The following is an 11,063-nucleotide window of genomic DNA, read 5'->3' on the forward strand; positions in this document are numbered from 1 at the left end:
CGGAGAGCTGGGAAACCTGGGGGACTGCAAAGCTCTTTGGAGCCTCGCGGGGCTCAACTTTAGGTGTAAAGATAGGCCCCCGTGGCGCGCGCCCAGAGGGACTCACCTGCCAGGAAAGCCAATTGCAGCGTCCATGCCCCGGCTTCTTCTGCCTGTCTGGCCCTTAGGACCATCGAGGTCAGTTTGCACCCATTACCGAATGGTCTGCTGCTGCTCTGAGAAGGGAAGGCACTTCCCTGAGGTCACCTAGCCTGCGTGTGACGGTGGCAGACTTGGAATTCAGAACCCAGGATCCTGCCCTAGGCTGTTTCACTTTGGAGAGGCCTGTTTCTGTAGTTTGACCCTCACCCAAATTTTTCACCTTTCATGGAACATGAGGGGATCTCCAAGGCCTCTAGAGGGCACCTCAACCTTTTAATGGTAAGCCAGATTTTGTGCAGTTCCCTGCCTCTGAAAAGTCTAGATATTGAGAGAAAAATTGTGTCTAGGCCTAGACTGGAAGTCAAGGCTGAGGGTGGAGTGAGGAGGCCTGTATCAGCCTAGCTGGCTTCTGTGTTTGGGATGTGGCAGGTGGCCAGCCTGAGCTTGGGTCCTTAACTAGCCTGAGGGCATTAAGTGGCACTAGTGGCTGCCAAGGACAAGTGAGCTGAGGCAACAAACAATCCAGTTCTACCACTAGCTCAAGTATATGCAGAAGACCCTACCCCAAAACTCTGTGAATGTCTAAAAAAGGGTAGGGGATTCAAGTTGAGGAGAGGGAAGGGATTAGAGAAAAATGTCTGCCATTTCTGCATTGAAGGGGGAGTGTTCTCTGCTGCTGTATGGGGTCCTGTCTGCCTTGAAAAGATTCAGCTGCTAGAGTGGTAAGAGAAGAACTGTTGCCTCTGCATGTATGAAGCACATAAACTGACATGGCTTGCTAGGACAGGGATCTGGCTCCAGCTCTGCCTCAGATTTGATGTATGACCTCGCCCAGTCCATTTTCCTCTCTGAGCCAGTCTGTCCCCTCATCTCCACAAGCAAGGTGTAAGATTGATTAAGTTCCTTGATCTCTTCCAACTCTGACAGTTGAACTCAATTCTTTTTATAATATTCCATGATGTTCCATGACATTCTATACATTTCCAACAAAAATCACACCTTAAACATCAGACCTCCTATTCTGGTTCCAGCTCTAGATAAATGGCAGGGAGTAGGGAGCCACTGGCTCACTGTGTGACTTTGTTGAGCAAGTACCTTCTCACCCCTAGCCTTAGTTTCCCCATCTGGATGGCTGAACTATAATATTTACTTGGAACTGTGTTTTCCTGCTTTGCAAAGTCCTGATTCTCATTTGTTGGACCTGATTTTGGAGGTGTCTTTTTTCCACCACCTCATTCATAGGCTTCCGCAACTCCCTTGTGCCTCTGGTTGCCTACCATTTGTTCATGTTTCACCCAGAACCTTGATTATTTGAAGTAGGCTAAATATTACAATTTGAAAAAGACAGTTTCCAAATTTTAAGCCTAGGGAAACACAGGGCCAGGGTAGTGTTAGCTCTGGGAATAGGGAGAGAGGAGCTGTGCAAGGCAATCAAGTAGTGGGCTTCAAATAAACATGAGGTAAAGAGGTACTGCTGTGCTACTCCTGCTACAGGAATTAGCCCTCCATGTCCTCTTCCCAACTGCCAAACATTCTGCCATACCAGTTAGCTTTGGGATGAACAGATATTGAACATTGGGCTGAGTCCAAAAGAAATAGCGTTTTAGAAAAACGAAAGTGGTCTTTGGCATGTTAAAAAGGTCTCCCAGCTGTGTGCCCTGCTTCTTGGTCCTGATGTTTCTAAGTCTCAGGAAAAGATTCTGTTCATGTGAATTAAAGAGGAAAGGGTGGTGGTGGGTGGTGCAGCTCCTTATTTGTATGGTCCGCTCCTCTCCAGGGACAGTGTATGGAAAGACCAAGTGTAGGCATAAACTTGTACCTCAAAATGACTTTTCAAAGAGGGAGTCCTCTAGGCCCTGATTGCACATGCTGACAGACACATCATCAACTTGTTTGATCGCTACAGGGGCTTGTGCTGGGGGAGCAAGAATAATTGGTCTTAAGTTTCTTTACCTACAAAATGGAGATAATCCCTCTGCTGCCCAGTGTCTTGTGGCTGTAGTGAAAAGCTTATGAGAACAGATGTGCAGGCTGTGTGGAGGTAATTCCATAAACTCAGGTATACAGACTGGTCCACATGAATACAGTGCTTCTTTCTTTCTTTAGTAAATATTCCATGGGTACCTCCTCTATACCAGGCCTTGTGATAGCCATTGGGAAGAGTGGGTAGAATGGTAACATTCTGGGAGAATGGGCGCTCTGTGGATGTAGTTCTGAGAGGAGTTGAAAGCTAGACTAGAAGTCTGGCAGAGGTGATCTGGAGCATTGTAGATGAAGAGCTTCCTTCCTCCCAGGGTGGGGAGTGGTATCAGAGAAACTTTCCATGGAGGGATGACCTTGATGATTATGTCAAGTCAGAAAATCAGGGAAAGGATTCCTGCCCAATCCAAAACCCATCAATGTGAGAGGGTGTGGTAGGTTGGGCAAGAGTTAGGATCTGGACATGTGGTGCTGGTGCATACTGGTATAGGAGTAGAGAAAGTATTTGTGTAGGAGGAGAGAAAGAGCTGAAAATTAGGCTAAAAAGTCTGGGGCCAAATTGTATAAGACCATGACTGTATGACTAAAAGACTGATGCTCAGCTAGCTAATTTTGTCCTTCCCAGGGAAGCAAGATGTATAGTATAGTTACTTTGCTACCAGACTGCCTGGACTGGGATGTTGGCCGCACCACTTAGGAGTGGTGTGACCTGGGCAAGTTATTTCACCTCACTGAATCTCCTTTTTCTCTTCTACATAATGGGAACAATAATAGTACCCATGTCACAGAATTGTGGTAAGAATTGAGTATTGGGGTACCTGGGTGGCTCAGTAGGTTGAGCATCTGGCTCTTGACTTTGGCTTAGGTCATGATCTCGCAGATTGTGGGATCAAGCCCTGCACTGGGCTTTGCACTGGCAGTGCAGAGACTGCTGATATTCTCTCTCTCCCTCTCTCTCTCTGCCCCTCCTCCATTTGTGCTCTCTCTCTCAAAAGTAAATAAACTTAAAAAAAAAAGAATTGAGTATTTCATGTAAGTACTTAGCACAGAGCCTGCTACATACAAAGCCCTCAATTAAGTGCTAGGTACTGCTGCTTGTTATTACTTTTGTTGATCCAACGTATGGATCTTCAGAGTTATAGAACTTACTATATTACTTTGAAACCACTTTTTGATATAAGCACACATGAGTCTATGATTCCTTAAACACAAGTTTATCTTGATTGTGCAGAGCCAGACCAAATTTCCCAGGGCAGAGGGTCTCTTTGTTCATCTTTGTATCTTTAGCACCCAACAGAGAGTTTAGTACAAACTTAATGCTCACCATATATTTGTCGAACATAGTCAAATGAAGCATCTTTGGGTGCAATATTAAGCTTAGTTGCTATCATCCACCAGAGTGATGTTGCCACTCTCTGAGCACCTCTGTGTCAGGCTTTGTGTTTGGTGCCACACCCATCATGATGAACCAGACACAGATTCTGGACTCAGGGCACCAGCATAGTGGAGGAGGCCCACAACCCATCAGATCAATGCCCTGCAGCTTCTGATTTAGGCAAGGCAGTGGATGGTGTTGCCATCCACTGAACTGAGAAATATAGGAACAGGATTAAGGAAAATGTAATGATTCTGTTTAGAACATTCTAAATTTGACTTGTCTGAAATCCCACATCCAGGGCTTTGTACTTGCTGTTCCCTCTGCCTACAATGTTTGTTCTCTGAATACTGACATGGTTTGTGCCTCATTTTCTTCAGATGTCTGTTCAAATGGCACCTTATTAGTGAGGCCTTCCCTGGACACTTGAAATATAAAATAGGAATCCCCATTTCTGCATGCCTTCACTCTCCAATTCCTTAACTGGCCTTTTTTCTTAACTGTAACATATACCCACCTCCTGGTATTATGAGTTTTATTTATTTATTTATTTATTTATTTATTTATCTGTTTATTTATTTATGTCAGTTTTTATTTTTTATTTTTTGACACTAGGAACAAGGGCTAAGCTCTGAAGCAGGCAGTTTACTAATAAAAATGCATTTTTCTTTTTTTTAATTGAAGTATAGTTGACATAAAATATGATGCTAGTTTTGGGTGCACAACATAGTAATTCAACATTTATATACATTACAAAATGATCATCATGATAAATCTAGTTACAGTCTGTCACCATACAAAGTTAGTACAATATTATTGACTATATATTCCTTATGCTGTAAGTCGTCCCGGTGACTATTTTATTTTATTTTTATTTATTTTTATTTTTTGGAGAAAGAAAGAGCACCAGCAGGGGAGAGGGAAAGAGGGAGAGACAATATCTTAACTAGGCTCTATACTCAGTGCGGAGCCCTACACGGGGCTTGATTCCAGAACACTGGGATCATGATGACCTCAGGCGAAATCAAGAGTCCATCACTCAAGCAACTCAGCCACCCAGGTGTCCCAACTTGTTTATTTTATAACTGGGAGTTTGTATCTCTTAATCCCCTTCACCTATTTCACCCATCCCCTAACCCCCGTCCCTTGTGGCAACCAGCAGTTTTCTACATTTATGAGTATGTTTCATTTTGTTTGTTCATTTGTTTTGTTTTTCAGATTTTACATGTAAGTGAAATAATGATATTTGTCTTTGTCTGATTTGTTTCACTTAGCATAAACTCTGTAGGTCCATCCATGTTTTAAGAGTACACTTAATGTGATTAACACTGAGTAATGTATAGAATTGTTGAATCATAATATTTTACACTTGAAACTAACATAAGACTGTCTGCTAATTATACTTTAATAAAAATTAATTTAAAAATAAAGGGAATGAAATTTGTTGTAATTTTTTAATTTTATGTTTCCCATTATGATAATGTAATTTTAATGAACAGTGACAATGAATGAAATATGTAAGTAAAATATGTAGTATATCAGATGGCAATATATGGAGAAAATAGAGCAAGAAAGAAGTACAGGGAGTATTGGTAGGAGGATGCCATTTTAAATAGGGCAGTTGGGATAGGCCTTACCAAAAAGGTGATTATTCAAGCAAATATCTGAGAAAACTGATGGAGAAAACTAGGAGAGTGTCTAGAAGAAGAATATTCCAGGCGAAAGGGACAGTAATTACAAAGACCCTGAGGTGGGAGCATACTGGAATGTTAGAAGAACAGGGCAGCTAGTGCAGCTAGAGCAGAGTATGTGGGGGAAAAGTGGTAGGAGAGGGGGTTAGAAGGGACACAGAAAGCAGATTGTTATGGATTTCTGAACCATTTTAGACTTTAGACTTCAGGATTTTGAGCTGAGGAGTGGCATGGTCTTAGTAAAATGTCTAGGGCACTGTAACAGCAAAGGAGGAAGCAATGAGGCCAAGAAGGAGGTTCATACAGTGATCTAGGTGAGAGGTGATGGTGACTCAGACCAGGGTAGAGGCAGTGGAAGTGGTGAGAAGTGGTTGAATTTTGGATGTATTTGGAAGATAGAATTGGACAGACTTGGTGATGGCACCTTAGATGAAGGGTATAAGAGAAAGAGAGGAATAAGGAACAACAGCCCACAAAGCCCTGAAAGGGAGGGATTGGCATGGTGAAACCAGAACCAGAAGAGCTGAGTTTCTCAGAAGCCAAGGAAGACACAGGGATTTTATGAAGATGGATGGTATAACTAAGAGTGCATGTGTCAGATGCTGCCCAGAAGTCCAGCAAGATAAAAGTAGAAAATATGACATTGTATGTTTATCTAGGAAGTCACTGTTGACATGGGGAAAGCCAGTGTGGAGCAGGGGTGAGGGTATACACCAGGCTACAGTGGAGTGGCAATCAAATGGTCTGCAAGGAAAGGGAGAATGTATGTAGCCTTCTTGTTCCAAAAGTTTGACTGCAAAGAGATGGTGGCTAAGTGGGGTACTGGGGTTCAGATTTGTTTTTACAAGATGGAAGGATATGAGCTTGCTTATGTGCTTAGGGGAAAAACCAATCAATTTGAAGATACAAGAGACAGGATAACTGACAGGTGGATGGCCCTGGCTAGGGGTGGGGGATGAAATCCAGAGCCCCTGGAAATGAGTTAGCCTTGATAGAAGGAGGGACCAAGATAAGAGGGAAGGATGGGTGGATGTAGTAGAGTTTGTTGTAATGACAAGTTGAAGATGTCTTGCCTAATGACCTCTAGGTATTCTGGGAAGTGGGAGGCAAAGTCCCCAAAGTGAGAGGAAAAGCAAGGAAGCTTGCTAATATTGTACAAGGTTTGAAATAGTTACAGAAGATGGGGAACCTTGGTGGCTCAGTTGGTTGAGTGTCTGACTTCGGCTCAGGTCATGATCTTGCAGTTTGTGAGTTTGAGCCCCGCATCGGGCTCCGTGTTGAGAGCTTGAAGCATGGAACCTGCTTTGAATTCTGTGTCTCCCTCTCTCTCTGCCCCTCCCCAGCTTATGCTTTGTCTGTCTCTCTCTCAAAAATAAATAAACATTAAAAAACTTTTTTTTGAAATAGTTACAGTAGAGAATGGGCAAGTTGATAAAGGCATAGCTGGGCTGTCATCCAGGAATGTATGGTGATCTCATTTTCATGAGATTCTGCTTCCTATTTTGTGATCTTGAGCAAGTTACTTAATCTTACTGTGCCTCAGTTTCTTCATCTATAAATTGGACATGAGTAAAATAAGATCATTGAATTAAATGAGTTAATCCATGCTTAGTGATTATTGAGCATATTGCCTGGCACATAGTAAGTATTCAATGTATATTAACTTTTTAGATTTCTATGATGATTACTTATTTTAATTTCTTCTGTGGTGTTCATCAGTCCAGGCTTAGGAGAGGACAATGGCTTCATCCAGTTTGTTTGGTACTTGGGTGAGAGACTGAAGTGATTGAAAGAACACAGGATCAAAGATGGACAGGGAAGGACATGAATGCAGGGGAGGGGGACAAATGGAGAGAAAATAGGAGATCATGTGGTACCTGAAACTCGGAGCCTGGTACCTATTAGGTCTCAATAAATCTTTATTGAGTGAAAGAATGGGAGAGACTATGGGTGTCAAACCATAGGATTCCAAGAATGTCACTTCTGGAAAAGCAGGAAGTTCTGGCTGGAAAGGGGGACCTGCATTTCCAGGTGAGACCAAAGGAGTGGGGGTAAAATGGAGGTTTTATGGTGTTGTACAAGTCAAAGAGGAACTGCAGGTGAACTTGCCACTGAATCAGATCCTGCCATTACCTCAGCCTCTGCTTTTTTATTGGGAGGAGGTAGCCTGTGCTGTGAAGAGACTGGCAAAGTAAGAGCTATCAAGTAGACTAGTGTCTGGAAGCTAAGTTTTCTGTGACTATAGATGGATACAGATTAAAAAGTGCCAGGATGAAGCAGATTGCTTGACTGTGGAAGAGAAGGATTTCCCCAGGTAGTTCAGAAACTATCCTAAGAAGTAAGTGAAGTGATGAGTGCACAAATAATTTATAAGCAGTGAAATGCTCTGGGCTTGCAAGAGGATGGTGAAATTAATGCTGCCAGGATAAATGTAGGAATTATCTAGGTCAATTAATTTATAACAAAAAAGCCAAGATACACAATGGGTAAAGGACAGTTTCTTTTTTTTCCCTTTTTTTTAGAATTAATGTTTATTTATTATTTTGGAGAAAGAGAGAGACAGAGCACAAACGAGGGAATAGCAGAGAGAGAGGGAGACACATAATCTGAAGCAGGCTCCAGGCTCTGAACTATCAGCACAGAGCCCGATGCAGGGTTCGAACCCAGAAGCTGTGAGATCATGACCTAAGTCAAAGTAAGATGCTCAACTGACTGAGCCATCCAGACACCCCAGGACAGTTTCTTTAATAAATTGTGTTGGGAAAACTGGACAGCCACATAGAAAAGCATAAAACTACACTACTATCTTACACTATACACAAAATTTAATGCAATATGGATTAAAGACTTGAATGTAAGACCTGAAACCATAAAAATCCTAGAAGAAAAACATAGGCAGTAAGCTCCCTGACATAAGTCTTGGTAATGACTCTTTTGGATTTGACACCAAAAGCAAAGTCAACAAAAACAAAAAATAAGTGGGGTTGCATCAAACTAAAAAGTTCCTGCACAGCAAAGGAAATTAACAAAGTGAACATTTCATCAACAAAATGAAGTCAACCTACTGCATGGGAGAAAATATGTCATATAACTGATTAGGGGTTAATATCCAAAATATATAAAGAACTCATACAACTCAGTAGCAAAAACGAAAACAATATGACTAAAAAAATAGGCAGAGGTTCTGAATAGACATTTTTTCAAAGAAAACATACAGATGGCCAACGGGTACATGAAAAAATGCTCAACATCACAAATCATCAGGGAAATGAAAATCAAAACCAAAATGAGATATCACTTCACACCTGGTTACAATGGCTATTATCAAAAAGGCAAGAAATAAAAGTGTTGGTAAAAATGTAGGGAAAAGGGAACTTGTTGTGCACTGTTGGTGGTAATGTAAATTGCTGCAGCCACTATGGAAAATAGTATGTAGTTCCCTCAAAAAATTAAAAATACAACTACCACATGATCCAGAAATTGCAATTTTGGGTATTTATCCAAAGAAAAAGAAAATACAAACTTGATAAGATATATGCACCCCTATGTTTACTACAGCATTATTTACAATAGTCACATCATGGAAGCAACCTAAATGTCCATTGATGGATGAATAAAGAAAATGTATACATATACATACACATATAGCTGAATTCAGCTATAAAAAATGATATCTTGCTATTTGCAGCAACGTGGATAGACCTTGAAGGCATTATGCTAAGTAAAATAAGTCGGACACAAAAAGACAAATACCAAATGATCTCCCTTATATGTAGAATCTAAAAATTTTTAAATGAGCTCATATGTACAGAGGACAGATTAGTGGTTTCCAGAGGTGGGAAGTAGAGGGTGATTGAAATGGGTGAAGGGATCAAAAGGTACAAACTTCCAATTATAAAAGAAATAATTCATGGGGGATATAATGTACAGCCTGGTGATTATAGTTAATAATACTGTATTGTATATTTGAAAGTTGCTAAGAGAGTAGATTTTAAAAGTTATTATCACAAGAAAAGATTTTGTCACTATGTGGTGATGGATGTTAACTAGATATTGTGACCATTTCAAAGTATATACAAATATTCAAGCAATATTGTATACCTGAAACTAATAAAATGTCATGTGTCAATTATATCTCAATTTAAAAATATAATGGTGGCTCACTCAGTTAAGCATCTAACTTCATCTCAGGTCATGATCTCACAGTTTTTGAGTTCAAGCCCCGTGTTGGGGTCTGTGCTGACAGCTCAGAGCCTGAAGCCTGTTTTGGATTCTGTGTCTCCTTCTCTCTCTCTGTACCTCCCCGGCTTGCACTCTGTCTCTGTTTCTCTAAAAAATAAATAAACATGAAAAAATAAATAAAAATAAAAATAACTAAAATATAATGACGCCAGATTTTCCCTGGGAAATCAGGGAACACGTTCTCCATGTATTCAACAAATCATTCCTATGACTGTGCATACCCCATTCTAAGAATTGAAATCTTTAAGTCTAAGAGACCAGAGCATTCAGGGCCCTCTCCAGTCTAGTCCCCAGCCTATCTCTGGTTAAAATACATTGAACTCAAAACAAACTAAACTGCTTACCCAAACTGGCCTTTTTCCTGCTTCTAGATCTTTGGTCACTGAATTCCTTCCTCTTTTTTCTGTCTCTACTGATTAAAACCCTTTCCACTATTCAAGGCCCAAGATCAAGTACAACCTCTTCCATCAGAATTTCCCTCAAGTTAGCAGTTGAAGGGAATCTCTCTGGTGTCTGAAGTCCAGTGGGCCATTTTGCACTTTGGATCCAGTCTTTGAGGGCCACCTTTCTGAATAAAGCAAAAAAATTTTCTCATTGTAGGAGAGAACACAAATTGATCAGTGACAAGAGCAGAGCTGAGCCAGCCCCAGGTTCATGGCAATGCCAGGAAGGGAGGAAAAGAGGGAAGGAAGGAAGGAAGGAAGGAAGGAAGGAAGGAAGGAAGGAAGGAAAGAAAGGGAGGTCAGGAGACAGGGAGAGAGGGAGAGAAGGAGTGAGGGAAGTGGCCTGGCTCACTTGAAAGGATTAAGATATGGCTTCCTGGAAACTGATGGTTGTTGTCAGGGGAAGTGGGAGTATGGTGGTGGTGGGGAGACTGGGTTATCATATGGGACCAATGCCAACAAGAAACTAAAGGCCAAGGGGGATATTTCACTCCAGGAACAGAGACATCACCTCTGCCTCCTCCTCTTTCTCAGGGCTCCTAGGGAAAGTTGCCTCAGAAGATTCATCATCAGAATTTGAGATGACCCATTCCAACCCCTAGCCTATTATCCAAATGGGAATGGTTAGGCCCAAGGAGGGGAAGAAACTAAGGCACCAGCTCTTGAATTGTCTCTGCTCACCAGCAACACAGGAAGCTGAAAAATAACAGCTAGAGGTATTCTGGAGAGCTGGGCCACCAATAACATGGGAATTGAACTTTGTCCGGTTCTCAGTCTGCTCATCTGAGAAATGAGGCTGAGAGTTCCAGCCCTTCCTTTCTGCCTAGAATTTGCTATGTTCTTACATCCTTATTAAATGTAATTCCTTCGAAATGCCCAGAGTATCTACATGCTTTCATGGGTCAGAGAATCTGTGTTCCAGATGGCACAGGAAAGGCCACCCTGGCTAGGCCCCATTTGAAGGGTGTACTTTCCGAGGGGGCCTATATCAGATAGAGCTGCTGAAGTTGACTCCTAATCCCCAAGGGCTTTAAGGGGAGATAGGGGACAGAGCCAGGCATGGGGTCCTGGACAATTCATTCCTCAGGAGCCTAGATTGAAATAAAGGTACAAGAGAGCTAGGGCCAACTGCCCTGAAGCCCTGTCTGTGCTTGTAGCCAAATCCTTCAGTTCTCTTGCTTCTTGGAGATA

Source organism: Acinonyx jubatus, chromosome X (assembly GCF_027475565.1).
Source record: "Acinonyx jubatus isolate Ajub_Pintada_27869175 chromosome X, VMU_Ajub_asm_v1.0, whole genome shotgun sequence".
In the NCBI taxonomy this organism is placed as follows: Eukaryota; Metazoa; Chordata; class Mammalia; order Carnivora; family Felidae; genus Acinonyx; species Acinonyx jubatus.